Source organism: Nyctereutes procyonoides, unplaced genomic scaffold (genome assembly GCF_905146905.1).
Source record: "Nyctereutes procyonoides isolate TBG_1078 unplaced genomic scaffold, NYPRO_anot_genome, whole genome shotgun sequence".
In the NCBI taxonomy this organism is placed as follows: Eukaryota; Metazoa; Chordata; class Mammalia; order Carnivora; family Canidae; genus Nyctereutes; species Nyctereutes procyonoides.
Window position 1 is genome coordinate 2,195,548 of NW_026575033.1, and position 16,814 is coordinate 2,212,361.

The window sequence follows — 16,814 nt, forward strand, 5'->3', positions numbered from 1 at the left end:
GCCCAGGAAGAATGTGCTGCAATCAACATTTTGGGGAGAGAAGATAAGAGTGGAGAGGTTACTTGCACTGGGAACCCGAGGGAGCTTTGGGTCCCACTCTAGCACCAGAAGCTCATTTGTGGCACAACACTGCGATGATAAGCTGATTTTTATTCTAGTTATGTGTGTGTGAATTTTACTTATCTCTTTCCCTAATTAGTCTGTGATTTCCTAAAGGACAGGGCCTATGTCCTTTTCAACTTCTTATCTCTACATCTATCCCCCAGTACTTTATGGTCACTCAATGGTGATTGAGATGAAGAGGGGTGGGAAGAAAAAAGGCAGGGGCGGGAAAGAGATCGGAGTGCTTGAGAAAGTCTCTGCTTGGCTTCAGGGGCTTATTCTAGGGGTGTCTGGATTATCAGGGGTAGGCTTTGAGTTCTCACTGGCCCTCAGGTTCTTTTCGGGTTCCCACTGACAGCAGTGCAGGGTCATAGTAAACGGTTCTTGGAAAGGAGTCACCAAGGGAAACCAAGCTAGGATCATCCTGGCTCACTGAAAGCCCAGCTCACCACAGTGGCTATTTCAGAGTGGAAGATGGCAAAACATTTCATTTCTCTTTGTTGAAAACCAAGTTATTCTTTTTCTTGACTTTTTCATTCCAAGGCTAAGAAATGGTATGAAACAACTTTAAAAAATCTATTTCAATGTTTTCCATTGTTCATGAAAAGAGGGTCATAAAGGGTGCAAGATAACAGGATACTACTGCTCATGTGATTGCTCATAGAGCACATCCAGAGAGCCCTTTCAAAAGGTTTTATTTAGGAAGCAGGAAATTGTTAAAACCAAGTGACTCTAATAAAAATTAGATTTAAGATTTTCATCAAAGTTTCATAGTTGGATGTAATTTTACTCATGATCTCTCCTATATTCCCTGCCCACAACACTCAGAATAGCTAAGTCCACGTGAACACGTGTATGTATGTATATACGCACATATATTTTTAACTACCAAGTCCAGATGAGAGTTTTTCTTATGAAATGCAGATGTACAACAATGTACCCTAAGCTAAGTTTAATTTGCTTTGGTTATGAACCTCTCTCTTCCCAACATAATCATCACACAGTAGTTCCAACAGGAAAACCTAAGTGTGAACTTTGACTTAGTCTTTAAGAAACAGGTTTAGGATTTAGTATTTTAGTACATAAAAGTTCAGTTTTTGGTATTAGCTTTAAAACAGATTACATATATAGTATTTACTCTATTTTTATAAGATAAAGACTGAGAAATCCTCAAAAGCCTTTGCATTCAGGACAATGTTAATGCTTTATCTATAAGTTTACTCCTTAAACTCTGATTCTCTGCATCCAAATGAGATACTCTGTTTCCTGAACAACGTCCTATGCTTTACATATGAAGAGACTCTTCAGAGCTCCTAGAGTGTGGATAAAATTTCATCACTGGACAACTGGAAGTATCAGCAAAGTTACTTTAGCCATCTTGGTGTATCTAAATTAATAATATCAGTGTATGATTAATACATGGAACAAAGCCCCGGACCTCTCTACATGATTACTAGTCTTCACTTTATGGAGGAGTAAAACAAAAATAATAATGGTTACCATTATTTATTTACTCATGAATGCTTACCATGTGAGGGCTAAAGCCTTGTTAATTATTATCTTATTTAATCCTCACAACAGCCCTGTGAAGTAGGTACTATTATTATCTATTTTACAATGAACAAACCAAGGATTAGAGAGGTTAACTAACTTGCCCAAAGGTCAGACAAAAAAATAAGTTTGGAAGTCATTATTTCAGTAAAATTCTTAACCAAGTCTGTGTTTTAAACTATTATATTATATAGTCTTCCTGGTAAGATACACATCTGTGGGTTTCTATTATTTGAAGTATTCATGCCATGTATATAGCTTGATGAAAAAAGGTACCATTCTCATTTCTTACTATAAAAACTTCAAGATGATTCTTTAGGGGGGGTGTGGGATTGCATTCAGTTACTGATAAATACAGTCCTGTCTTAGGATTTAAAATGGATCTTTTTCCTCTTTTGCCTTTTTCTGAACTTTTAGAGAGACTGTTTCAATCAGCAACATTTCTAACAAACTGCAAACCAAACCTATTGTTTAGGTGGAAACTAGGAAGTCATGGGCTTCTGCTGCACATCTGAGTCCATGGATCTGCATCAGTATTGTTGAGGAAACCCAGTTTCATGAGCTGCCGCAGGAAATTGTCACATTTCCTAGCTGAACAAAAAATTATTTTGATTTTCTAGATCTGTTCTAATTTGGTAGCCACTTGCACATGTGGCTACTTAAACTTAAATTTTAGTTAAAATTAAACAAAATTAAAAATCCAGTCCCCAGTCAGCCCAGCCACATTGCAAATGCCCAATACCTACAAGTGGCTAGTGGCTACCATATTGGACAGCACAGATATGCAACATTTCCATCTCTGCAGACAGGTGTACTGGACAGAACTTTTCAGATTATTTAGACTATCCAGCACCAAGTTCCACAGTTAGAAAAGACAATTTTCTTCATCATTAAAAAAAACGCTGAAGTATAGTTACACACAAGGTTACATTAGTTTCAGGGGTACAACACAGTGATTGGACAAGTCTTTATGTTACACCATGCTCACAGGTGTCGTTCCCATCTGTTGCCATACACCGCTATGTCAGTCTCCTTGACTATATTCCCTATGTGGCACCTTTCCTCCCATTTACTTATTTACTCCATAGTTGGAAGCCTGTTTCTCAGCTCTCCTTCATGCATTTTGCCATTCTTCCTTCTGGCGACCATCAGTCTGGTCTGTTCTATGTATTTATGGAGCTGTTGCTAGAAAAGACAATTATTTTAAAAATTAAGGGTGTCTTGGGAACGTAGAAGCCAAAGTAGTATTGCCCATCAGTGAATTTATGTTAATTTGGGCTACTGCCCCTTTTCACTGCTAGTTCCATTGCTTTTCATTACAGAAAGTAAACAATGTTTAACTTGGTACCTCCTAAGGCAGAGCAGACGGTAAACAGCAGCGCCCAGGCTGCTTCTGCCAGCTTCCCTCAGGTGCTCTGCTTGGGTGGGGGATTGCAACACCTGCCCTGCTTGGGTGGCCCCGGGCAGTGAGTCTCCATCACTCTGTGCCACACCACCAAGACCAGGAAAGCTAGAGTATTTGGACTTTCTCCCCGCTCTTTGAAGTGAAAACCCTCATTAATTGTTGACCAGATGTGAAGGATGTTTTCCCTAGATTTATTCATGATTACACTCTAATTGGTCGCATCTCAACTGTTTCCACACGATAATCCAAGGTAGGAGTCTGTGATTGGGAAGGACTGTTGGTCATGGGTACGGAGACCCGAGTCCTACAGAACCGCAAAGGCAGCGAGGGCCAGCAGCCGATGTTGGCCTGGGAGCTTTGATTTGTGTTTCTGAAGCTCCAACCCACCAACTAACACAGACTTTTCTGTGAGTGTGAGAAACTGGAATTCACTTCGAATCTTTTTTTTTTTTTTTAATTTTTTTTTTAATTTTTATTTATTTATGATAGAGAGAGAGAGAGAGGCAGAGACACAGGCAGAGGGAGAAGCAGGCTCCATGCACCGGGAGCCCGACGTGGGATTCGATCCCGGGTCTCCAGGATCGTGCCCTGGGCCAAAGGCAGGCGCCAAACCGCTGCGCCACCCAGGGATCCCTCACTTCGAATCTTTAAACTTAATTGCCAGTCTTTCCAGGGTGTGGGCATGCCTCTGAAGTGTTAGGGCACAGAGGCTTGTCTTCCCACTTTCATGAAGTCTATGTCCAAACCCCTGGTCTTCTCTGAAGGGCTAGAAGGGCCCTGACTCAAATCCCAGAAAGCATTACACGAATGAACTGTGCAAAGGTATGCTAGCATAGAAGGAAGGGATGGACACCACTTTCCACTCTTTGGATTCTTGGGATCCACTCTTCTGATGCATTTCTCCTCATTGGGTTAGTGACAAATGAAACTTCAGAGGGAGCCATGGGGGCAGAGGGATAGAGACACAGTGGAAGAATCCAACCCATTGTCTAACCTGAGTGATGTGAATGGTGGGCGGAAGCGGCCGACAGTGGAGCATTCACGAGGAAGGCACTGAGTTCTCATTGTGACCTCTCTGCCCTGACTCAGAATTTTCAAAGACTATTCATTCAATATTCACTCCAGCCTAAAACAAGACTGGAAAAAACGATAGGGTGGTGCCTTTTTTTAGGCAGCTAAACATACAGGCTGTTCTGGATGACTACACTGAAAATCACAGTGAAGACTTCCTCCCCTAACCCACTAGTGGAACTCTCTGGGTCTGGCAAATTCTCTTGGTACTTTGGGGTAACAGCTTCCATGAGATAGTGGGATACAGAAGATTCTAATTTCCTGTTACCTTCAGGAAGCAATGTCCTGCCTTTATCTCAGAACTGGCTTGCGTCTCTGTGCCAAACTGCAGCTACCTACCGACTACCCAGCATTCCCTCCTTCCTCAGTGACAGAACTCTGATCTAACCTTGAATTAAAAATGACTTTTGGCTACTGGATGTGGTGATGAAGTTCTGGCCAAAAAAGATGAAGTGAATGTGGTGGGTAGGCTTCTTGGAAGCTGACAGGCATATCTTTTGCTTTTTCCTTCTTCCTTTGTGCTACTTCTTGCAATGTTTGTGATGGCCGGTGCACAGCAGCCACTTTAGATCATGAGGTAGCCTTTGAGGATAGAAGTCCTGTACTAGGATGGCAGGGCAGAAAAATAGATGGGCCTGGGCCACTGATAACTGCATAGCCACAAGAGAATTATGTATTACCTTCCTCTGGACTTCATTTAAGTGAGCAAAAGCAAACTTCTTACGGGGGTGGGGGGAAGCTTTTGTTAAATGCAGCTAAAACAGATTTTAATTAATTTAGGCTCCAAGACCAATTTATCTTATCAAGATAATATTAAATTCTAATATTCCATTTTCTGGCCATATCTCTTTTCCCTCCTCCCCTCCTAAACCCCACCTCTCCATTTTCTCCAGTTCAGTGTCCCGACTGCCCTTCCTTTTCTTCCTACATTCCAGGTCCTGTGAATCTCCATTTTAGCAGCTCCTCTGACCTGCACCAGCCATGTCCTCCACCCCACTTTTCTAATTGATGAGCCTCCTCTGCTAAACTTTAGCTAACCTTGGACTGATTTAGCCAAATCCCATTTCTCATCCTACTAAAAGTTATGAGAGAAAAACTTCATACACTCCTGCAATTTAATGCAACCACATTAATGCTCTTGTCTTGTCGGCTCCCTCTCCATCCTTTTCACTAAACCTCTACAACTTCCTCAGGCCAGTGACCACCTGCATCCTCCACCCAGCAGCCTGTGAATTGTCACACAGCCTCTTTTCTCCCAGTTTTGTTTCTTTCAAGCAAGTAATTTGCATTTATTTTCTTCTTGCTTCTCACTTACTTTTTGACCTGTTGCATTCTGACCTTCACCCCATAACTCTACAGAAACTGCTCTTGCAGTTTGTAATCCATCTTCCACCCAAATCCAGTGGAGTTTTTGCCACCTTAATTTTTTACCTTCCTCTGGCATTTGACATAGATTGATGATTTGCTTTCTAAAGGTATTTCTCTTGTGCTTTGTATGGTAGCAACCTCCTGGTAGCAGTCCCTCTTCCTAGAGCACTGTCTGCCCTTCCCTCCCCGTGGCTGGCTCCTACTGTGCAAGAACCATCTGGAATGTTGCCTCCTGGGGGTGGGGGGTGGAGGGTGGGGGACTGCCTGCCTTGACTAGCTGGCTGAGCTGGGGTGTGAGCCGGCTGGGTTTGGGCCTGCACAGCACCTAGCACAGCAGAGCAACATGGTCCTCTCATTCCAGCCCTTTTTCTTCTCTGGGATCTACTGCAGCCCTGTCTGGCTATCAGGTGTTAGGTCTAGGTCGCACCCTGCCACTGACTTCCTGCAAGTGAGCTACCAGCCTGGGCCACAGTTTTCTTCTCTTTCTTGTTTAAAAAAGTCATGTGGACAACACATAAATACATTTTAGTGAGATTTCAAATAATAGGGAAGTATATAAGTAATAAGTGACGGTCATCTGGTGACACCACCCCAACCCCACTTCCTGCGCCTTCCCCCAGTCCTTTCTCTAACTTACATCCATGTCATAGGAGGGTGCATCTAATCTTCTTTTTTAACCATAAGATCACAAACTGTGTACCATTCTGCAATAGGCCAGGGTTTTCCTATTAAAAGACTGAATCAATTGAGCCCTAAGGTATGAATTTCTTGTCTGTCCAGGTAAATGAATACCCAGATGTTTGCTGGGTTATTTGTTGTTGTTTACAGTTATTCCACAAAGGGAATTTTACTGTATTTTCTACTTACATGTCTCTAGGACAGTGTTCATAGCTTTACCTTATGCTATTTTATTGAATACATTTATTACTTCTAGAATATTTTTGGTTAATGCCCCCGGATTCTCTTTCCATACAGTCATGAAATGCACAACTAATAGGAAAACAAATAGGTCTGCATATTTTTAAATTATAAAAAACCTCACAGCATTTCTAGAAATCTAAAAAAATAGAAAAAGTAAGATTATAGATTATGGATTCTGTTATTTTTCTACTTTTAAGAAAAACGAACTACCATTACATATAATACCTTCATTTTAAAATATGCCAATCATGAATAGATTTTGAAGTAATAAGAATAATTTGATATATCAATGATTTTTCTTTTATCAATAAAATAAGTAATATGTTTTATTTTCCCAGTGTTATATTAACTTCATTTCTAGAACAAACCAATCTTTTAATGTGCCCTTGTGTCCTGTGTATTGATATTCAATTTTAAATTTAAAGAAGTTGGTCTAATTGGAGTACTTAACAAATCTGAAGATCAAATTATACTTGCCTTGTGAAAGAAATTTAACACTTCTTTTTGTATACTTTGAAACAGTGAATACAGCAGAGGAAATTTCTATTCTTTTAAAATCTTATAAAATGCTGTGCACTGTTGGTTGGGACTGTAAAATGGCTGCAATTACTATGGAGAATAAAAAATTAAAAATAGGATGATCATCTGATCCAGCAATCCTACTTCTGGGTATATACCCAAAAGAAGGGAAGATAAGATTTCTAAGAGATATCTGCCTGCTCGTGTTCATAGCACTGTTATTCGTAATAATCAAGAGGTGGAGGCAAGCAAAATGCCCATTGTTGGATGAAGAGAAACACAAAATGTGGTGTGTACATATGATACAATATTATTTGGTCTTTAAAAAGGAGGGAAATTATGATCCATGGTACAACATGGATGAGCCATTATGCTAAATGAAATAAGCCAGTCAAATAAATCCCAAAAAACAAATATTACCTCTTTCTTTTCTAAGGTCACTGAGGGGCTCAGTATAGCGTAAACAAAGAAACAAAGATTTCCTATTATTTAGAAATTGCCTTTTCTTGATTCAGCATTTGCCTGGTTTCTGTAAGCCTTCGATTATTTTCTAGAGTTCTGATAAAGTTGGTTTTAACAATTTCTTCTTGCTTTTTGATATTTCTATGTGAGGACAAGAGCTCAGATGTGCCTATTCACCATTTTGCTATCATTCTGACGTCTTCTGTCTTGATGATCTGTCCTTGGATATGCTTTTATTTTTGTCTTGAATACCTTTTCCCTCTCTACCTGGAAAATTATGTTTATCCTCTAAGATCTCGCCTGAATATCATCCTCTCTGTGAAACCTCTCAATAACCACATTTTGTTTGTTGGTGCTTGCTAATGGCTTGTATGTACACTCACTATTACATCAAGTATAACTATTTGCTTAACATGTGTATTCTCCACTGGATGGTGAGCCCCTTGAAACTCATGGTGGTGTCTTACTTCCATTCCCACCCATAACCCTTAGCTCAAAGCCTGGCATAGAGTAGGCATCTAAAAGTGACATATGGAACAGTTCAGATTAAGGCAACACTCCAGAGCAGATGAACAGGAGTTTTCCTTGAAGTTGTGAGAAGACTAGTCTTGCAAGAGTATGGAAGTGGGTACACTTTCGAAAACAGAAATAAGGAGGGATAGTAGAAAACAAGGGGTAGTTTAGACATGCCTTCACATTCTGCGGGCCATATGCAACAACTGTCATTTTCCCAGATAATTATCCATAGTAAGCACTAAATGGTACCCTTAAAGGTTAATAGAAAGGAGTAGAAATAAGCAGTTAAAATAAAATTTTAATTTTTTTTAAATGTAAGGTGTAGAGTTGTCAAGAATTGTTTGTTGACAGGACACTTCATTCACACAATTAATTCTTATTCAAGATATTTTTTTTCCACAAATAGGTGAATTGAAGTCTCAGACTTTTCCTTTTTTAAAGACTAGTTTTCTGCTTGAAAATTGGGTTGATCCACTTTGGTATTGGAGAACTTGTTCACCTTTTTGATGGACGACAAGTAGTCTCTGACTCTTGAAAGCAGGGAGAAGGCTGGCAAATTTTGTGTCTTTGATGCTAGCTATGTGAGGTATCTAAAATAGCAAAATTCATAGTAACAGAGAGTAGAATGGTGGTTATGAGAGGCTGGGGAGGGATGGGTGGAGTGAGCTCTTATTTAGTGGATATGGAATTTCAGTTTTGCAAGCTTAAAAAGTTCCAAAGATGGGTTGCACAACAATATAAATATATTTAACACTACTAAACTATATTCTTTAAAATGGTTAAGATGGCAAATTTTATGTGTTTTTTTCCCCACAATCTAAAAAACAAAAACAAGAAAATCTTCTGTAAGTAAGACCACTGGGATTAAGTATCCTTTTTTTTTTTTAAGATTTTATTTATTTATTTGAGAGAGTGAAAGCGTGAGAGAGAGAGAGACAGAGCATGAGCTGCATGGTAGGGACAGAGGCAGAGGGAGAGGAAGAAGCAGACTCCCCACTGAGCAGGGAGCCTGATGCAGGGCTGGATCCCAGGACCCTGAGATCATGACCTGAGCCAAAAGCAGATGCTTCACTGACTGAGCCACCTAGGTGCCCCTACCCCCTGATTTTAACCATAGGTTTTTGAGGATCAAATCTATCACCTTATCTTTTTGTATGTTTTCTTCATATGTTAGTTAATTTAACCTCAGAGACAAGAATGTCAGGGCTAGATGGGTAACACACAACACACAGAGACACACAGGTGCACGCACAGACACACACGCACACATGCGGAAGAGGTGAAGGAGGAAGTGGGGGAGGGAGGAACCAGTTTGCAGCCATTGGCACTTGAACCCCTTCACTTTAGACAAGACAGCCAAGCGACAGGCAAAGTTCTGCCAATCCTGTGACACAAACTTGTGGCAGACCTGACACTCAACCCAGTGGCCTGTCCTTGCTCAGTGGATCCTCAAGAGCCACTGAGATCTGATGATGTAATGTGAAGCCTGCAATCAGTTTTACTTCTGCATCACCCTACATCTCCGTGGTTTTTGTTATGTATTTTGTTGGGCTTGACCCAGTTACTTTAACTCTCTGCCCTTCAGTTTCTACAAAATGGAGGTGGTAGTTCCTGACTTCATAGGGTGGTTTTGAAGAATAAATGAAATAATATTCAAAACACAGTGTTTGAATCTGAATAAATACTTAATAAATGTTAATTAATAGTATCATTATTATTTCAAATGGGTCATGTAGAGGTACTGTTATGAAAGGCATTATAAATTACTTTAAACATATTCCCTCACTTAATCCTTACAACAAAAAGGTTATTCTCTTCTTACAACCGAGGAAACTGAGGTCCAGAGGGGGTTAACAATTTACCCAAGGAACACAACTAGCAAGCTAGATGGCTAAATAGTACTCTACTATATGATGGTAAGATCTCATTGGATTTTCTTTCTCTGTTGTGTACCTTTGCCATCTTTTGATAAGAAATTCCACTCATGTGTAGGCCTGTGCACTGTCCTGGAGTTGGTCCATGGTGGCATTCTACTTCCTCCCAGTCTTGTATCAGGACTTACACTGTAGTTACAGTTCTTTATTCTTGTCTTTTTAAATTTAAAATTATAATGAAAGCATATTTTTATACTGTGAAATATTTTCAAAATATAATTTTTAGGGGCTAAATGGCATTTGATTTTACGACTCTGGCACCATTTGGTTAGCCTTTCCTCCAGTTTTAGGCATACTGAGTGTTTTCAATATCTCACTGTTATAGGTAACTGCAGTGCTTTTTCTAGTATAGACACATTTATGTACATTTCCAATTATTTCTCCAATGTAGAGATCCAAGAGCAGATTTTCCAGGTCAGTAGAGATGATTATTATAAGACTTTTTGCTCTATGTTGAGGAATTTCTATTTCATCCCTCCCTAACCCTGAGAATTACAATTTTAAAAATCTTTGCCAGGTTAAATGCCATGGAAACTCATTTTAACTTGTCTTTCTTTTATTATCATGGTTCACATTATTTTTCTTGCCATATTTTGTTGGCCACTAGCCTCATTCTTTTGCGAATTGCTGTTGATATCCTTTGTCTATTTGTAAGTCTGGAAATCTGGGTGTGAGATTTTATAAATCAAGAGTATCAACACCTTGATTATTGACTCTTATTACAAACATTCTGGTTGTCATTTTTGGGGTAGTTTTCCGCCTATTTTACTTAGCACTGTAAATATGTCTAATACTTCCCATAATTTGTTGTATTAATATTTATTATAGTTATTCTTTTTCTTCTTTTAAGTAGTTTCTGTCCTGAACTTGTTTTAAATTCAGAATTATTTGGCCAGAGTGTAGTAGGGCAGGATATATTTTTAGAAGCTCCTTAGGTGATTTTAACACATGGCTTAGGTTGAGAACCCCTGCTTTCAACTATACTAAAGACATCCTTAGCCAATTGACATATTTTTCCACCTTTAACATCAATATATTTTAACTCAACTATTTTCATCTATGTGTGTCATTAAGTTTAATTCTTGTATCCCAAATGCCAGGCACTGCCCTTTGGTCATGTTCCTGTAAGACATCCAGTGAGGTCTGTGTTTCTGCTATGTTTTTCTGGAAATTGCTAGGTGATTTTACGGTCCCATGCTTCAAAAAACTGTCGTAATTTGCCTCATAATATATTGCCTACTCTTAGATCTTTGTTATTTTTTGCAGCTGTAGGTTTTGTGGAGAAATCATATTAGGGTCTCTGCCTTAGAATTGTTCTATCTTGCCTTTAAAGAGAAATCCAGCCTAATGATGTTTGTGGTGATGTTTCCCAAAGGCAAAGTCTGAAATCACTCCTATCGCGGCATCTTTAATTCCAGTCACTCCTTTCATCTTGCTGGCTTGTAAGAGCCTGTCTTTTTCTTTATAGTTAAAAAAATTGATAGTGAAGTGTTTGTGGATTCTTTGGGGGTATTCCTGAGGGAAGATTATGTCCCCTTTAAAAATCTTTGCTGTGATGCTTTCAGGAGGGGAAAATATTTTTGAATTATTAATCTGGCTTCCTTATTTTTGGCCTTTTAAATGTTCTCATTTCCCATTATTATTGTCCTTGATTCTGTCTCTGCTGCACTGTCTATCATACGTGTGGGTGTATAGCTATGATTCAGGTGCCGGAAATCATGAACTTTCTACACCTCTGTGCATTCTGCTACAACTTGCTCCTTGCTCATACTTCTTTGGATGGTTTCAATACTTTTATGAAATTACTAGTTTGACTTTTTTTTTCTCATTTCAAGTTTAAAGCACATTTTAAGCATGTACATTTCAGTTTAATATTTTAACTCTGGAAAATATTTCTGTGGTAGAAATAATGCATGCATATGTGTTACAAATTAATCTTTTACACAAATAAACTGAAAAGTAAATGTGCCCTATAATCTCAACCCCCCCAAAGATAAGATCACACTTAAATCTTCCAGAATTTTATTTGATAGTTGTACAAATCTTTCTTTTTATTTCTTGTTTTGTTTTTTAAATACTGCAGTCACACTATACATGCTACACTAATGATAACTTACTTGGTCACATACTAGATCGTTGTCATATTCCCATTCTTTTTATTGCTATACAATTTGTCATTCTATGGATGTGCCATATATTTTTGTAAATAATCCCATATTAGTAAGCATTTAAGGGACACCTGGGTGGCTCAGCAGTTGAGCATCTGTTTTCAGCTCAGGGCATGATCCCGGAATGCCTGGATCAAGTCCCACATGGGGCTCCCTGCACAGAGCCTGCTTCTCCCTCTGCCTCTGTCTCTGCTTCTCTCTGTGTGTGTCTGTCATGAATAAATAAATAAAATCTTTTTAAAAAAGCGTTTAAGATTTCTCTATTTTTTTCCATTATAAATAATGCTTTGGTAGCTATCCAAAGGGAAACATACATGTGTGTAAACATATCCTTCTGTAGCTTTGCAAGAGTTTATATTTTCAAATGATAACTATCTAGAAGTAGAAATGTATTTTCACTGGTTCTTTTGAGTGGGCGTACTCATTTTTATTTCCTCAGACTCTCCTCTAAACTGATTATTGTTAATTCTTTTCCTCAGAATGTCTCTTAACCTGGCTATTATTATTAGCTTTTAAATCTACACAATACTTTGTTTTAATTGGTATTTTTGAAAGACTGATCCTTTTCCAAATGTTTCTCTACCATCTGTGTTGTCTATTTATTTCCTTATTACTTTTTAATTTTCATTCTTTTATTTTTTATTTGTGGAAGCTCTTTATGTATTAAAAATACTAACCAAGGGGCATTTGGGTGGCTCAGTCGGTTAAGGGTCTGACTCTTGAACTCAGTTTCAGGTCTTGATCTCAGGGTCATGAGTTCAAGGCCCGTGTTGGGCTCTACACTGAGCATGGATCCTACTTGAAAAAAAGAAAAAGAATACTAACTGACATAAATGGAATAAACTGTATCACTTTGCCCTAAGTGCATTTTGACTTAATATATGCTGAGGTTTTTTTTCCATCTAGACGTTTTTCAGATCTATCTTTAACTTTATGGGGGTTTGGCCTGATGTCAAGCTAACAAAGCTATTTAAATGCCAACGTCACACAGATATATATTCCTGTTTTTACTAATAAGTTCATAATTTTGGTTTTCACTGTTTGTTTTTGTATTTAGAGCACTAATGCATTTATAATTTGTTTTAGTAGATGGTTTGTGTTGAAAGTCAGGCTTCATTTTTCTTCTAAATGGATAACCAATCTTATTCTTAATAAGGAATAATCTCTCTTAAAACTAGAAACAAGGAAAAGAAGGGCATTACTCTAGTCTCAGCACTATTTTGGGAAAGACTGGTCTTGATAATTTTTAACCTTTAAAATGCGAAATGTATATAACATACATTCAGGAAAGGGTACAAACCAAAGATGTATAAATACAAGCAGACATTCATGTAATCAACAATATGCTTGAGAAGCAAAATCTTCCCCGGAACATTCAGGAGCTCCCAATCTGCATACTCTTTCCCTATTACTACCAACTCCCCACTAAAAAAGGTAATCATATCTTGACTTTACAGGTAACCACTTTCTTCTTTTTCTTTATAACATAGGCACCTAAACATATTTCCCAAAGCCAAAAAATTTAATTTTGTCTGTTTTTCTAGGCTTCATATAAAGTGAAGTCATCTTAATTTATCCAGTGCAATTTTCAGTTGATAATCACTTGGGTTATTTCCACAGCGTGGATGTTTTAAACAATGGGGATTTATTTCTCATACTTCTGGGGGCTGGAAGTCCAAGATCAAGGTGTTGGCAAGTTTGATTCTTTGGTTTGCAGGTGGCCTTCTTCTCTTTGTGTCCTCATATTGCATTTCCAATATGCATGCACATCGCTGATATCTCCAGCTTGCTAGCCCATCCTGGGATTTGGGATTTGCTAGCCTCCATAATTGTGTGAGCCATTTAAAAAACCAGTCAATTGGACCTTATAGAACCACTTTCTAGGAGCCACCCATCCCACCCAAACATGGTCAACTCCACAGTGTTCTTTTATATCACAGTGGATGGTGAGCCCTTGGGCTGTGTCTCCTTCAAGCTGTTGGCAAAGTTCCAAATACAGCAAGAAGTTTCATGCTCTGAGCACTGGGGAGGAAGGATTTGGTTATAAAGATTTCTGCTTTCACAGGATTATTCTGAGATTTCTGTGCCAGGATGGTGACTTTACATGCCATAATAGCATGTGGCAAGTCCATCTATGGGGAGAAATCCATCTAATGATGAGAATTTCATCCTGAAGCATAGGAGTCCTGGCATCTTGTTCATGGAAAATACTGGACCTAATACTAACAGTTCCCAGTTTTTCATCTGTACTTCCAACACTGAGTGGTTGGATGGCAGGCAGGTGGTCTTTGGCAAGGTGAAAGAGGGCATGAATATTGTGGAAACCATTAATTGGTTTGGGACCAGGAATGGCAAGACCAGCAAGAAGATCACCATTGCTGACTATGAACAAGTCTAATAAATTTGACTTGTGTTTTATCTTAACTACAAGACATTCGTTCTGTAGCTCTGGAGAGCATCCCTTAACCCCCATCTGCTCGAAATATCCTGTAATCTTTGTGCTTTTGCTGCAGTTCTATGAGTTCAATATTTTCTTACTCCCCTCTAAGTCTAGCTTGATTGCAGGGTTAAGTTTATGATTATGAAATAAAAACTAAACATCAAAAACAATCAGTTTCTCTCTACACACACACACACACACACACACACACATCCTATTAGTTCTATTTCTCTGTTTCTCAGGATAACTGTTATTAAATGCAGATTTTGGTACCAAGAAATAGAGTACTATTACAATAAATACCTGAAAATCTAAAAGTGGCTTTGGAATGAGGTAATGAATAAATAGAGAGTGGAAGATTTTTACAGTGCAAGTTAGAAGAAGCCCAGATTTTCTTGAAGGGAATATTGATAGAAATATGGAGATAGAAATATGGAGATTATATATATATATATATATATATATATATATATATATATATATATATATTTAACTGGTGAGGTTTCAGGTAGAAATGAGAAATATGTTACTGGTAACTAACTGGAAGAAAGGCAGTTACATAAAACAGCAAAGAACTTGGCTGAATTGTGTTATAGTGTCTGTGGAAAGCAGGAATCATGGATGATAAACTGGGATATTTAACTGAGGAGATTCCTAAGCAAAATATTGAAGGTGAATCCCAGTTTCTCCTTACTGCTTGTAAAATGTGAGAGGAGAAGATATATAGAAAGAATTATTCAACAAAAAGGGATCAGAACTTGAAGATTTGGAAAATATTCAGACAATGCATATTGCAAAAAATAAGAAAGTGTCTTCTGGAGTGAACACTAAGGTTGTGGTTAGAAAGTCATTTGATTGAAGAGATTACAGGTATGACTCATGGATCTAGCAACTGTCTCCACAGAAGCCAAGGACAGAGATGAGATTATATGAGTGGAAACATCTCCAGCTTTGACTGAATGGGGAAGAGATGGGACAAAGTGGAGGAAATCTGTTAAACTTCTGGGATTCTACAGGATAGAACATTAGAGATATCCAGCTGTGAAAGGGTTATCCTTCAAGGAAAGGGAAAAATGGCTCTGAAGGAAATTCAGAGATCAGCAGAGCTGCCACTCCCACCATGGGACTGCGGGGGCGGGGGGGGGGTGGCGGTACAGGTCTGGAAGGTGGGGCTATCTCCTTCTCAGTTTCAGTGGGTCAAGCTCCTGCCTCCTAGGGCCCAGGAAGTGATGCTGCTGCCTTAGTGGGTCCAAAAAACAGGACCCCTTTCTTCTTTCTAATTTCTCCCTTTTGGAATGGATATGTCTTGCCTATATCTGACTCATCATTTTTTGAAGCACATAACTTGTCTTGTTTCATAGGCTGACAGCTGGGGAGAAATTTTATGCCAGAACAAACCATACCTTACTTGAGTCTCACCCACACCTGATTTAGATAATATTTGGATGAGACATTGGATTGGAATTGGTTAAGACTCTTTGGGCTGTTGGGATAGAGTAAATGTTAAGAAGGGCAGAGTGTTATGGACTGAATTGTGTCTGCCCAAATACATATGCTGAAGCTTTAACCTCAGGCACTTCAGAATGTTACTTATTTGGAAATAGGACCTTTAAAGAGGTGATTAAATTAAAAGGAGAGCATTAGAGATTGCCCTAATCCAATCTGTCTTTATAAGAAGAGGAAATCGTGACACAGAAGAGAGATATCAGCGATATACATACACAGAGGAAGGTCATCCTCAATCAAGAAGAGAGGCCTCAGGAGAAACTTAAGTTGCTGACAAGTTGCTCTTGGGCTTCCAGCCTCCAGAATTGTGAGAAAATAAATTTCTGTCATTTAAGCCATTCAATCTGTGATATTTTGTATGGCAGCCCTAGCAGTCCAATTCAGAGAGTATTTACATATTTAGTGTTTAGATGAGAGCCAACAATTTTCTAAAATTGTTGTACCAATTATAGTTTCAGCAGACATGTATGAAATTTTTTGATCTTCCATCCCAGTGCATCAGCTGTTTCTTATTTTAGCCATTCTGCTGGGCTTCAAGTAGTATCTCACTGTGGTTTTAATTTGCATTTACCTGCTTACTCCTTCTATTGAGTTCTTTCACACATATTTATGGCCTACTTGTGTATATTCTTTCTTGAAGTGTCTCTTCAAGTTTCTTGTCCATTTTTAAATTGGGTTGTCATTTTTCTTACTTAGCAGCAGCACATGGTAACTTTGAAATGCAAGAATTTGAGAGTTTCCTAGAAAACAAAAATCACAAATAGAAAGGGGCGCTCAGATTCCACTATTTATTAGATATTTTAACTCCACACCCATATTCAAGTAGTCCAGTACAAATATTTTATTTTACT

General features: G+C 38.5%; 1 long non-coding RNA gene and 1 pseudogene across 1 annotated transcript in view; both read left to right on the forward strand.

The window, feature by feature from the left end:
- The window catches only part of LOC129504601 (uncharacterized), a 98,488-nt gene that overhangs the window by 14,018 nt on the left and 67,656 nt on the right, over nucleotides 1–16,814 (forward strand). The gene's annotated exons all lie outside the window — the stretch shown is intronic.
- LOC129504600 (peptidyl-prolyl cis-trans isomerase A-like) lies at nucleotides 13,924–14,415 on the forward strand (annotated as a pseudogene).